This window comes from Haemaphysalis longicornis, unplaced genomic scaffold (assembly GCF_048455015.1).
Source record: "Haemaphysalis longicornis isolate Haplotype H1 unplaced genomic scaffold, Haemaphysalis longicornis Haplotype H1 scaffold_17, whole genome shotgun sequence".
NCBI lineage: Eukaryota > Metazoa > Arthropoda > Arachnida > Ixodida > Ixodidae > Haemaphysalis > Haemaphysalis longicornis.
Window position 1 is genome coordinate 9,705,988 of NW_027526276.1, and position 14,510 is coordinate 9,720,497.

Below are 14,510 nucleotides of genomic sequence, written 5' to 3' on the forward strand. Positions count from 1 at the left end.
GCTGGTGCAATGACCACCACGTTACCGGCTGGGCGGGGCTGCCTTACACTTTTTTGGGCAATTATGTCAACGTAAATATATCCTGTGCTTGCGGTGGTAGCCAGCGCACATCCGACTATTCTGGGTGAAGGGGACCCTTTTTGTAAGCCCCTGGCCGTAACTGGAACGTTTATGACAAGTCCGGAGCGGTCGACCAGCGCTGAACTCTCTTAAGTTAATTATTGTGCCAAGACTGCAAGAACAGATACCCTCACTATGCATATAAAGCGAATCAAAATTGGTTATGAGGGGCTCGTTGAATGAACACTGAAGAAAAGGTAGGCAGTAAAGAAAGCAAAAATCACCGAGAATAGTGTGATAGGTTATATTACGTATTTAGAAACTGATATACACTCGAATTCACTTATAACGATACCGCTTATAACAATATATCGGATATAACGATGGACAACGATTGCACCGTCCAATTTTGTATGCTTTCTATAGTAAAATAACCCGCTTATTACGATGCTCCCGAGCCGCGATATCGGATATAGCGATTGAATCCGCTTACCGCGCGCGCCGAAAATGCGAGATGCCGCCGGCGCTGGCGCCGGCACTCGGCGCCGACAGCACGCGACGCGCCTTGCATCCCGTCCACCCCTCAGAAAACGAGTCGACTGCGCGAAGTCGACAAGTCAACTTGTGTTGGACAATTGTAGTGCGCACCACTCCATGCCTGACATGGCAAGCGTGGAAGTGTTCTTCCTTCCGCCCAATACCACGGCAGGCTTGCAGCCCATGGACGCCGGCGTGATCGCCAACTTCAAGGTGCTATATCGCCGGCGCGTCCTCGACAGGCTCTTGCTGAACGTGGACAACGCCGCACGGGGAAGCCAGGAACCTGACCTGAAGATAACACTGCTCATGGCCACGCAGTTTATCTTCGGAGCGTGGTGTGGAGTTCGCGCCTCCACGGTGCGAAACTGCTTTCGGCAGGCTGGCTTCGTTCGGCGACGTCACAAGGAGGAAGCAGGCGAGGAGGAAGCGATCCCAGGGGAGGCCACGGAAGCACCCGACGATGAAGGGGTGACACAGTTATGGTCAGCGCTTCACGAAGACGCGTCGGGTCTCGACGATTTTCTCCATGCCGACGATGGTGTGGAAACGTCCGAGTGCCTCAGTGACGAGGCGATCGTTGTGAGTGTGCGTGGTGCAGCGGACAGCGGTGAGAGCGACGGCGACGACGACGCGGCTGAGCAGCCTACCCAGGTACCGTCATCGCACGAGGCCCAACGAATGATACAGTCCCTACGGGACTTCATTTTTGCGAAGGACCTCCCGCTCAGCTATGTGGAGCAATTAGATGCTCTCGAAAAAGATGTGCGCCAGCGTGAAGCAGTCAAAGCTGACTGACTATGGCTTTTCTGCAAACGTGTAGTTGCACTACCTCACTTGCATGCTAATAAAATGTTTTGATCTCTCTTGTGGCTTTTTTTTCTCGACCCGCTTATAACGATTATCGGTTATAACGATGGGGTTTTCTTGGCACTTGGATATTGTTATAAGTGGACTAGACTGTATTTCTATGAAAGAAAGAAAGGGGAGGAACAAAGTAAGTCATTTCGCAGATGGCGCTGGCAAGAAAAATTCGACCATTAAACGCCCTCTTCGGGAAAAATGTGATCCCGAATAAGTGACTGCTTTAAATATCAAGTCTCTATCTTTTCCAAGTTTTTTAGTAATTTGGGTTTGCATTTTCACAAGCAGAAAATATGGCGTAAAACCTGTAACGTATTCTTCTACTAACAACGCCAGAGCAAAAGACCCGTGAAAACGTTTTCGCACAAGAATTCATTCCGAAAACGTTTTCGGAAAGAATTCACGTTTTCGGGCAAGAATTTCGGACTTGGTTTCAGTGTTCTGATAAGTACAGTCGTGCACAGGCTTAGCTGGAACATGGAATATCTCAAAAGTTTGTAAAAAACTGCTCAAGCGAATGCGGAGGACTTAAAAGATTTCTTATTCTTTAAAGAGGTGCAGCAGTTGTGACTAAAATACCATAAACAAAAGCAGGAGAAGACGATACAGCGTTTCTCCAGCTAAGATTGTGGATGGCTGTGCGTACTACCTCAGCCTGTTTTCATCTCCCAGCCCCATGTTTTCTTTTTGCGAATACCGAAGTTAAGCGATTTCTACATAGACTAGAAACACACAACGCAACTTCTCTACGAATATTTTATGTGCTCACGGACGCACGCATGCACGCACACACACACGCAAGCGCACGTACATACTTTGCAGGGTGCCTGCAGAACGCTATATCAGGACTAAAAAGGAGCAGAAATTGTTTCTTAAATGTGCCGACACAGCGCACTCAATCGCGGAATTGCCCCCTTTTATATGAACTTACAACAGTTGAGCATGTTCCTAATTTTGAAGAAAACTTAGAGAAAAGATCGGGGATTTTATCAAATGGGACGTCCAAAAGAACCTACTTTGGCCATAAAGAACCATTTTTTTCTCCCGTGCCCGATTTGTGGTGACGGCATCACAAAATGCTGTCGTTGCTGTCTTGGTGAATCATGGAACCAGTGGCAGAACAGGAGCGAGCGTTCAACACGTATCTCCAACGGCTGCTTGAGTTACTTCAATGATTCGAGAGCAAGCATCCTTTGCAGTTTCTAAGGGTCTGGCTTAAATGAGATGCTGACTTAATTCGTCACACTTTAAGGATGAAAAAAAAAGAGTTGCTGTCTTGAGTGGCATACAAAGTAAAGGGGTGTAAAAGCTGTTAAGAACCCCTGGCTTTGTGCTTCTGGCGTCGTATTCACGGAGGCGTGCCTAAGCTCCAGCAAGAGGGCTTTGAAACGTTATGAAATGAAATAATTAATGGTGAAGGCGAGCATAATGAGACAGTAAAATCTGCTTGCGAAAATGAGCTAATGTAGCCGAGCAATATTTTGCAGCTGGAGCTTGTGTTCGATTGTTGATTGCTAGCAACACGCATTCACCTTAACGTTCAACCTAGCAGCGTTGAGCATAGGTGGCGTGGGGAGGAGTTTGATGCAGCAAGTAATCTAATTATTTCTGGAAAAAAATTGTAAACAGGGGTTATCCACACTCTTGCTCTGACGTCACAGCCTAAACCAACAACAGAAAATGTACCCCTTATGAAAATGAACTTTTCCTTTCTGTTTACTTTGTGTCTCCTGCATGTTGACTGTGTGGCCTTTCTTTTGACTTTTCCTTTGTGTTACCTCTAGGACATAAGCAGGCTGTGTACTTTTTATAGACTGCCGGATAAACAGCCATGATGTTTTACCTTTATATGTACTATGGTAAAGACAAAGTTTAAATTTCTATACAAAGATTTTATTTCGGATGAGAGGTATAAAACTTTAAAAATGACTTGCTTTCTTCTCTTTCTGAGTTCCGCAATGCTATTGCCCATGTGTGTACTCAAGGCAAAATGAAGTCAAAAGACTTTGGCCTGTTTCCCCTGTGTTGCCTCTAGGACAAAGGCTGTAAGATAGAACTTGAATTTGCTGTCTTAATTCTTCCGTGTGCCGTAATGCTGTTGCTTATGTATGTACTGAAGGCAAAATGAAGTAAAAAGACTGACTTATGTCTTTTGTGTTGCCTCTAGGACACTGGGAGGAAGGTTAACTATTTGTTGCCTTACATTCTTTTTCTGAAGATTGTGCTTCCTCTAGTAAACATAAAGTCGAGCATGTAAGCCTTAATTATACTCGAAAGGTTAAGTTTTTTGGCTTGGCTAGAGATGGTAAGAAACAATGCCGATGGTTTGTGGAAATTCTGCAGCACTGTATACGTTATTTCGTGCTAGTGAGGTCTGATAAATTCGCAGAATTAATATTACCACTGGTACGTTTGTATGAAACAGTGGCGTAAGAAGGATACATATTGAACGAGGCTGTTCGAAGTGCCTCGTCCCTCCCATTACGAAAAAAAAAGTGGGAGGGAGAAGAATATACAGACCAGAAAAAGTAAAAAGAACACAAAAAGCCGAATAGAAAACGAAGCAATGAAAACAAAAACAACCTAAAAAGTGGCTTCCGATTGTCCTAGTCTGTGTTTTCCTTCAGGGTCGTTGAAATATGGCTTATCCTTGCAACTAAATGCTGAAGCGGTGTACTGTTTTTTGGGGCAGAGCTTGCGGTAGAAATATATTGCGACAGAAAAAAAAGGGACACAGCCAGACGAGAGCAACAAGAGCAACAACAATATCAAAATATAACCCAAGGCAGAAAAACTTCAATTAAAACACGGTTAAAAAAAAAAAAAAAAAAGGTCACCGAGCGGGTTTCGAACCTCCGCCCTTCGAATTACTAGGCGAGTACTTAACCTCCTAGCCACCAAAACAGCACACGATTAAGCTGTAAACCTAGGTCTAAATACTTGAGCTCACATAGTCTTGCTAAGCCTCCATTTGAGTGAATTGTTTGCCTGCGTGGATTTGACGCACGGTGCTTTTGTGTGCGTGCGTGCGTGCGTGCGTGCGTGTGTGTGTGTGTGTGTGTATGTGTGTGTGTGTGTGTGTGTGTGTGTGTGTGTGTGTGTGTGTGTGTGTGTGTGTGTGTGTGTGTGTGTGTGTGTGTGTGTGTGTGTGTGTGTGTGTGTGTGTGTGTGTGTGCGCGTGTGTTTGCGTATGTCTGCGGGGAATAATTTTTTTATCCGGCCGTTCGGTTTGTGAAAAGCCCACAAACAGTGAATGGTGAATGCTTGGACGCTGAACAAAACACAAAACAGTCAATCTAGATGTAGATGACGATGATAATAACTTCGTTTGTTAATACATTTTTATTCACTTTTGAGTAGCAACAACTTACGACAACAAAAGACGTTGCTCGCATCAAGAAAATTTACTGCCATTATATATATGTTTGCTATTATCAACTTTAACAAAATACTATAATGGCGTCTGCCTAGTTTGCTTCAGGGGTGATGATGAAGGAAGAAAGTAACTGCTAAAACTCAATGACTGCTAGATAGCCAACTGTAGTAATAAGTCTAGTCTAGGCTAGCATATATGCAGTCATTGTTATTCGCCGCGAGCTCGACATGTAGGTGGCGACAGCGTCGCGCTGCTAGTGTGGATGCTCCGCTGAGCGGCCCGTAAGAATGCACACTGTGGGCGCGCTTCGTGCCTTTTTCTCGCCGTATGTGCGCACGACAGGTGCAAACAAGAGTGGTATGCTGTAGTTCGGTTACTCAACGTTCAATGTATAGCATGGAAGCGGCAGTCAGTTTTCATTATTACGCCAAAAAACGCGACGACTCATCAGGAATCTCAGAATGGCCGTAATTGTGACAATGAACTTGTACGCTGTGGCTCGTAGCAAGCTCGATCTTTCCAGACTATGGCTTTGAGCCTTCAATAAAAGCATAAATAGAAACAAATCAGGAAGCCTCGATCTCTGCAATTCAGTTTCCAACGGCAATCTCAATCGCTTTCACTGGTAGCATGACGCATTCTTGCATTTGTGGGATGCTCTGAAATGGTAACACTACTTAACTGCCCCGGAAGTCATTCTAAGAGCTTACGATATTTTTTGTGTGTTCAAAAGGCAACATAAAATTACTGAATTTTGATCAGCGCAGAGATATAAATGTAACCGCTCTAACGGGTATTTTAAATAAAATTTTAGCGACTCTGAAGGAAGGTTTTATGAATAACGGTGTCGGATCACTTATTTACGGCTTTCGTCACAAGTTAACTTGCGAATTGAATTGTCAACGCACGCAGTACAATCAACATCTCATGTTTAGCTAGGTTTTCGCAAAGTGACAAGCAGGCTTACAGTGTGCAAACCAAGCTTCTGGGACCTCACAGTGAGCACAAATGTTCTGTGACGGCTGCTCTGTTGACGATTTGCGTTCCTTTTAAAATCTAACAGGTGCCTGCAACAGCGAGATGTGTTTGCATTCTTGCGTATAAGGTCGCTTACGAACCCTAAAGACGAATGAAGTTGCGCTGTTGCAGATGTAGTGAAACATTTCCTTTTTATTTCTCGTTTCAAATCAGCGTAACGGGTTCCTGGTAACTACTTTGTTTTGTAAATGAATATCGCCTTTGTCTTGGCATTTAATTCTTGAGGATTGGTTAAAAAAGGAAATTCTGCAATTTCATTTTTTTTCGGAAAGGGGGAGGGGGGGGGGGGTCCTGCCAACGTTGCAAGAGAAGCGAGAAGAGAATAACGCGCGCGAAAAGCCAAACTATGGTTATCAGTATTATTTACAATCGAAACTACACTAGACGTCGTGGTCTGTAGCGGTGAAAAAGCATTACACGTATTTTCCAATATGATTAACCCCCCTTTGGTCCGAGAATGTCCAGGAATTGTGGGACGCCTTTTTCAAAATTGTATTGAAAGCAAGCATTGCGTGAAGAAATTAAAAAAAAAAAAAACCAGCGAGTCATGGCACACACCCCACACACATGTGGGCAACAACGTGCATTATATATTACGCGTTTCCTCTTTCTTTAAACTTAGGTCCACCTTAAGAGGTTAGGACGTGACCAAATTAGGCATTTGGTTATGCTGAGTGAGACACGTTTCTGGAAAAGGTGATTCATGTCGGATTTGAAAATGATATATATGAAAATGACACACAAAATGCCACATGACTGACGCAAGCTCACAACTGCTTAATTTTACCGAAACATTCCCCCTAAATACTCTTGGGCATCCATAGAAACGTATTTTAAATAATACGTAAAATTAGCAACTCGATACAGTTGAATAAATGTTTATTCCTCCTCCTGAGTATAACCAACGACTGTCCAAAAATGGTATTTATTTTAGAAAAGGTACGGGAAGGACACGATCACACAGGCGCTTGCGGGTGTAAAATACATGTCCGGTAATGTATGGGCAATAGCGCACGGGTCGTGTGCAGTGTAAATGTTTTTGTTTGTTTCTTCTTTCTGTAAGGACACAGCGCAATTTTACAAGGGTGTGGAATTTGCACGCGTCTGCACAGGTCTTGTCGCTTCTTACCCGTTTCGCGTACTAAACTTTTATCCTTTAAATAATCGCCACGCCAGCTTCAAAAAGCACCCTTCGACGTTCCCGAAACGGCAGACGACTGCACTCAACAATACGAAAAGTGCAATGTGTGGAAGCAATGTTTATAACACGTTTCACACTCAAGCGGTGACCACAGCGAAGATGTTTCGTGGAATTACACCAGCGCATTAACCCGCAACGGCCGCTGATTATTGCGTTTCTAGAGGAGACGAGCACGCAGAGGTTACTATGTCATTGCTTACTGCCAAACGAGCACACATATTGGTTGTTTTGTCGTGTGTAGCACGCGTCTTGCGCCGCACGCAACGTGAAAAAGCAGACGACGCGAGAGCGCCATCCACACTAGGTGCGGTTCGTCCCGCCGCCGCCAGGGGCCGACTGTGTTCGCGCTCGGGGCGAATAGGTGCGCAAGAAAAGGCGTGGTTTGTTCGTTGTGCGTGGTTTTGGTGGTTTGTTATCGATTTGCTGGTGTTACGTGAATTACTACGTGCTCCTCCTGCCGTTATATTACGTGTTAGTGCTCTTGTGCCACCTGAAACATCGTGAGTGCTGGCAAAGCGTCTGTGTCGTCGCCGTACTGCGCTGCTGTGGCAAACGCACATCGAGGTCGCCATTTGACAAAATACCTGACAAGTTGTGCGTGCCTACGTGAATCAAGAGTCTCTACTGCAAGTTCCAGTCTGTCGACGCGACGTGGGAAAAATGCTGCGTGTTCTGCCGTAAGTGATTGTTTATCGTGGTGCATGTTAAAATTTTATTACGCGTTGCCGCAGTGCTGTTTTGTTAAACGTGTTGAGTATATTCCTTGGTGTTCGGCTCGCCGCGCTTCTTTTATTGTAAATTACCGGCTGCGTCGGCGCGGTCATAATGAGCTTCCAGGAGCGGCGGCCAGTATGCTGTGTGAGTGATCGACCCCCTTGCCATTGCCGGCAACGAAAATATTATGCTGATGGCCCAGCGGCCGCCGCTTGGCTTGGGTGGATTCGACGCTAAAGCTTGTTGCATGAAAAAAAAGAAAAAAAAAGGAAAAGACAACTGCGTTAATGGTTGTAAAACAAAACGCCCACTCCCCGATTTTTTTTTTTTAGGAGGCAGTTGACCCACAGTATATTTTTTTACAGGACGTAGGCAGCTTAGCATTGTTCTAACGGGTTGTTTTCGTTTACGGGTAAAGAAATGCAAGGAGGCTGCATTACATTTGTAGTTATAATACGTAAGAGTTGCATATACGTTGAATTTTCGACATTTAAGCATTGCTAGCAACTTTATAAGTAGTACCACATGCACAAGGTCTTTAGGCAGTGAACATTTGACCAGATAGTTGTTTAGACGTCGCAGCTTGAAAACATGCTGTTCCAGCCTGCATTGCTGGTGCAGTCACAGGGCAGCTTTCACTGTTTTAATGCAAGAAATTTTTCCACCTTCCTAAGCTCATCCAGCATCGTCATGATCAGACAGAAATTCTTGTTTGGTGTGACATTATTTGTAGCTGGCTTGCATAAATTGTGTTGACCGTAACATGTTGACCATGGGTTAAACGTGTTGATTCTTACAAATATGCATGTGATGGGGATACAATCACGGTGCGAAAAAGATTAAACAGGGCGTGGGCTTGCCATCGTGCTCCTTCGCCATCCTGTTTTTTCGTTTCGTCAGCATTTCAACTTGCCTACCCCTTGGAGGTATTGGCACGCCGAGACGTTCACCATGTGCCTCGGAGAGAATTGTAATGGCGCCATGAAGACAAAATACAAGTTTGTGTTATTCGAAAGATTTCGTGTGGTATGGTGCCCCCAGCACTTGTCCAAATGCAAACGATACTATATTCACTGAGAAATTCATTAATTGAAGCTAAAATTTTGGTTTTCCCACTAAATCGTGCATTTTCAGGGTCTGCATCACAGGAACCGACCGCTCTGCAGCCGATTGGGAAACCTTCTTTACCGTTAGTTAACCTAGATGGTGCCACCATACCGTGGCAAGCCACTTTCTGCTTTTGTTTTGTTTTTACCGTATTTAAACGTGGCTTGTTTTTGTTCAGCGAGAAAATAATCGTTTCGTGAAACATAGTGCTCGCTCCACAAATATGGTCACGTAAGACACTGTTGCTTGTGTCAATTGGCCATTGTTGTCCGAGACAACCCCAAAGCCCCGCAGTCCTGTGCAGCTAAACCAAGCATAGTGCGCGCAGTACCAACAGCAGTACGCATCGGTACTTCTATGCTTACGTGTGCTTTCCTAACCTTTACTGTTGGCCCCACCATTCTTACTACTGTAAAAAGAATGTGCCCTAAATTTAAGCGCAAATAGTTCGTTCGGCAAGCTTATAGCCTCTGCCTAATTTGTGTTTGCTGTTGCCGCCCTCCGCTAACTGCAGAGCTGGCTGGTATGACATAGGTTCTGTTGCGGGAAATGAGCTAGTGGGTCGCATGGCCATTTCCTTTGTTCCTAATTTGTAGCTTATTTGAGTGGAGTTTGTGTTAAAAATGGTGTCAGCATGATTCTAGCAACGGAATCCTTTGAATGAACCAAACTTGTGTTTTCTCTTCATGGCTCCTTTAAAAGCCGTAACCACGTTTCGCACCCTCTGGACCAGAGAATATGCTTGCACAGTGGAAATCTGGGGCCACAGATTTCTACCACCTAGGGATATTTAATAGGCTTAGTTTAACATTAATTCAGTGTAAGGATGCTTCTGTTCCTTTAAAGTATGGCTGAAAGCCTTGTAAGGATTGTAATGTATGTACAGTGCTCACGGATTGAAACGCGACACTGCAAGCGCGTGGCCTGCGCTACATGCAGCGCCGCCAGTGGACGCCCGTGGAAGCTAGGTGTTGCATTGTGGTATACCACGAGGATGAGAGTGTTTTGACCATAAGCTTGCTGCTTCCGGTTGCCAATAAGCGGGGCAGTGGTTCCCCGCAGGGACAGCGGTGCGCTGTCAGCGACAGCGGCGTCCATGGACGGCGCTGCATGTATTGGCGGCCACGCGCTCGCAGTGTTGCGTTTCAATCAGTGAGCACTGTACTTATTTTTTAGCTTGAAAGAACTGAAGGTGCCTTTTTTGCACCTACAAAAAAGAAATTCTGTCATGCCCTGTCAGAGCGAGTATTTCACGGCATTATACTGCATATTTATGGCTTGTTTACTACTTGAACTTCCATTTTTTACAGGGCCAGGTGTTTGACATGGAGGATGTACGTTGTGAGCTACCAGAAGAATTGGCTGCCTCCTGTTTCTATCCTGCACGACCTGTAAGTGGAGTTCATTACGGCTGTGAAATGCATGAAAATCTCCATTTTGAAGGCTGAGAGAACATGAAAACATAGAAAACCGTTGTGGCATTCTTGTGGTACCTTAGTGATATTAAGACATAAGAACATTGCAGAGATGGGGCAAAAAATAAGGAACTTATGAGGGTGAGAAACTTCCTTGTACCTTTCTTATTTTTTTTGTCGCATCAGGGCTGCGTCCTTGCTCCATGAATTAATTAATAACGACTTTGTCACCCTTGTTCACTGTGGTAGTTGCGTGGTACCCACAGACAGTGTGTGGGGATTTTTCTTCTACCGCCTATTACTAATGAACTAGATCTTTAGACTTCTACTCAAAAGTCATATTATGAATTACATTACATGAGTGAAACAATTCCATGCACCCAGAAATAGAATTTAGGTGAATTCACTTCAATGCCCTAGATGCAACTTGTGCCTAGCAGTGAAAAGGGTGTATTGCATGCATTTTTGCCACTGTGTTTCATGTAGTGTAATGAGTCTCACTGGCCATCGTAGCCCCCCCCCCCCCCCCGAACAGCTATTTACTCTAGCAAATATAATGATGGTCCTAATTGTAGAAGGGTACCCTCCGCGGTGGCTCAGTGGCTAAGGCGTTGCGCTGCTGAGCACGAGGTCGCGGGTTCGATTCCCGGCCGCGGCGGCTGCTTTTCTGATGGAGGCGAAAAGCAAAAACGCCCGTGTGTACGAGATTTCGGCGCACGATAAAGATCCCCAGGTGGTCAAAATTAATCCGGAGCCCTCCACTACGGCGCACCTCATCGCCTGCGTTGCGTCGGCGCGTTAAACCCTACAATCAATCAATTGTAGAAGGGTACTCAGCAATTGAAGAAAGAGCTGTGGGGGGTTCTGGTTTGGTTATCAGACTTTGTTTGGAATATTGTTATGTAGCCACGGATAATGCAGGGTTTTTGTAAAAATATAGATTATCGGAGCAAACTTGTGCTCCGCAGTAAACATAAAAAAACACAAACCTCGAAGGAGTCAGCAAAGGGACGTGCATGGGTGAGCGTTGGCGAATTGAATGCTGCAGGGTTTCTTTTGCACTCATTCATTTAGAGCGAGAACATTTTCAATAAAAAACAGGAAAAGCTAGGATAGGGATCGCAAAGCAACACCCTTTCCATATCAAACAGGACTGCTGGTGCAGCATACAAAGGAAAAAGGGGAAAAAGACGGTTCCCTTAAAAAAGGATAAGATTGCAGGGTGTGGCCAGGGGCTTGTAACAAAACATTTTGTAAACAAATCAAATGGCGTGGTTGGGGGCAATATTATGATGTTTATAGTAGGAAAAACCTGCATTATTTCCGAACAGTATGAATCCTCTGTGTGCAAACATATGCAAAAATGCTTGTGTGTTTTTAGCATTTGAGTGCACGTTACAGAGTAGTCGGCTCAAGTTACTGCGGTAGCTTTCCTCATTGCTGGTAAGCATAAACCCTGAAATTAAATTTGCTGTATTCGACCGCTTTAACCCTTTCACTGTCACTGATGTCCTGGTTTGTCTTCGAATTTCTCCTCCACGGTGTCACTGACATACCGGTGCGTTTTCTGTTGTGCGTTGAAAAATTCGTGCCATGGTGCAAAGTTGGCGCACCTGCACTGTTTGTGCTATCTGTCAAATCTTTCTAGTAGCTTGTATTTTCACAAAGTACAGAGCGACCACGCCCAGCTTTCGCTGCTTGGGGGTCACTCCGTGCACTGTACATCTGTTGGGATGAGTGACCACGTGGCACGCGTGCAATGATGGGTGCAAGTGTGCTATCCACCACGTTTTTCTAGGGTTGTTTTTTATTTCTGTTCCTGTGTCTGCTACCCATCGACACAAGGAAATATAAGAAGTGAGGAGCCAACCTAGAGGTTGGTCAGTTCATGGTGATGTACATTTTGCTTTTTGTAAGCAAGCACAGACAAACAAACTAGACAATGCAAGTGCTGTCTCGTAAACGAAATGCACAATAAAACTGCTGCCTTTATAGGTTCCAAAGAACGCGTAGACACAAGCAACTACTAATGATGACGACTGATCAATGCCTGTCTTAGCATGTTCATGCAATTTTATGTTGCCTTCCCTGCCCCCCCCCCATATTGCTTTGTTCCCACAGTGCTGCTGCAATAATCTCATCTCAAATGTTCTTGCGAGGCTGTATAAATGCCCGTCATGAGGCCATGAATCTAAACAGTACTTAGTTCTGGGTTGTGTTGCCTATGTAACAGTATGTCATATTTGATGTTCGTAAGCTCATTAGTTAATTTATGTGGTCTAAATTTTGTGGCTAATTTTGCAACCTAGAAGTTGTACCTTCTCTTTCAGGATACTTGGTTCAGTTTTGTATGGGAACACTCCTTTATATTTATAAGCATAACCAGCAAATGTTTGAGACGTGTTTGTTTAAACCCCTTCATATGCTATCAATGCGTTTGTCATTTCAGGTTCAAGCGTGGCAGTGGCTATCCCGTCCTGTGAGGGGTGAAGATGAGGCGGCACCTGGTGTGGCAGGCGGCAGCAGCACGTATGGATCCAACCTGAATAAAATAGTCAGGTTTGCAAGAGTCGTGTGATTCATGTGATTTTCGTCAGCTTGCTCTTACAGAAACAGCTGCAGCATGAAACAGTGACTGTGGAGCTGGCTGACATCTTCTACATGCAGCTGGCTGTTGGGCGCTGTTATTTGACAGCATGCAAAGGGCACTCAAAAGGTGGAAGCTTGTGGGATACTTAGAGGACGGAAACATAAAGGATTCTTGGAGGACGCAGAAAGTCGGTGGCGAAATTTCAATACAGGGGACACACAAGGGACGAATGCGGTCTGTTGCCTTCAAGACATATAGGGGACACACAAAGGCCGTATGGTGTCTGTGTTGCCTTTGGGAGATAGACTGGACGCATGGAGGACGGAAACACACGGGACACTTGGAGTACGCAGAAAGTCGGTGGCGAAATTCCAACACAGAGGAAACACACAGGACGCACGCAGTCTGTTTCCTTCGGGACGCAGACTGTCTTTTGACTGGACATAGAAATTTTCATAAGGGACAAGCAATTTTCTGCGTGACCATTAGATCCTCTCAACGCATGGGGGACGGCTACACTGTTTAGTTGTTAAGCCTTTTATAGGACAGACTTCGCCTTTGTTAACGTACGTAAAGCATATTGAAATATAATTTTACCGATCCAGGCTCGAGTGTTGTGTTGGGTCAAGGAACACCAGCGAGGAAAATCAAGTTGTTCCTGCATCGCTAGAATATAAAGTAGTGAATAAGAACATACCACTCACCCGAGCAACAGTAGTCCAGTAACACGAAAAACGTCAAATCCGTGACTACACGTATCCAGCGTGCATGCCATGTCCCACCAAACTATTTGGCTTCACGAATGGTCAAACGGGTCATGTTCAAACGGGACTGGCGATCCAACTGAAGCGTCTTTAGGCAAACGCGGAGAATGGGACTATGAGTGCAAACTACAGGTATACGCAAACCAGCGCTGAAGACGGCCTTCTACAATACACACTTCTTTTCAGCGCGCAAATACCAGCAATTAGGATGCCTACGCAGGGGCAGTAAGCTCTGTGGCAGTTTCAATATCATTGACATGTTTCTCCGTGAACGCCCAGTGCTATCTCACGCCCAAGAAAGCCTATGGCGCTTAGTGCAGATTTACACCCTTCCTTGGCTTTCCCGCCTGCACCACTTTAAACTTCACTGCACTCCTCTGAGAAGTTACGCCGCTCTTCGCGCTATCGACCTTCACTGCGACTTGCGGCTTCCGCGGAGTCTGCGGAAGCGCACTCAAGACGTGCTACAGCGGCTTCGAGTTAACGCTGCTTACACCCGACTCCTCTTGTTTAGGTTGGGATGGGTAGAGTCGCCATTGCGCCCAGTGTGCTCTACTACCGACAACATTAAGCACATTTTAAGCCACTGCCCGCGATGTGCTAGTAAGTGGGCAGCAGCATCGAAGGCCCTTGTACGACTCCGACGTGGAGGTCTTCTAGAAAAATCGTGATGAGGCAGTGCCGGGATTAAAATCTGCGGTTACTTTCTTGCGGAAACAGAGCAGAAGAAATTTTGCGAACCCTCTCAACATATAAAATTTCTATATCCGTGCATCTCCCCTACCCCTCCCCTATATTTTTTAACTTTTCTTTTTCCCTCTATTTTCCTCTGTCATCTCACTGC

General features: G+C 45.2%; 1 long non-coding RNA gene across 1 annotated transcript; it reads left to right on the plus strand.

The window, feature by feature from the left end:
- Positions 1 to 6,978: 6,978 nt before the first annotated feature.
- LOC144166416 (uncharacterized) lies at positions 6,979 to 13,361 on the plus strand. Its single transcript, XR_013321675.1, has 3 exons — positions 6,979 to 7,753; positions 10,208 to 10,288; positions 12,762 to 13,361. It is a non-coding gene; the product is annotated as an uncharacterized LOC144166416 (long non-coding RNA).
- Positions 13,362 to 14,510: the final 1,149 nt, after the last annotated feature.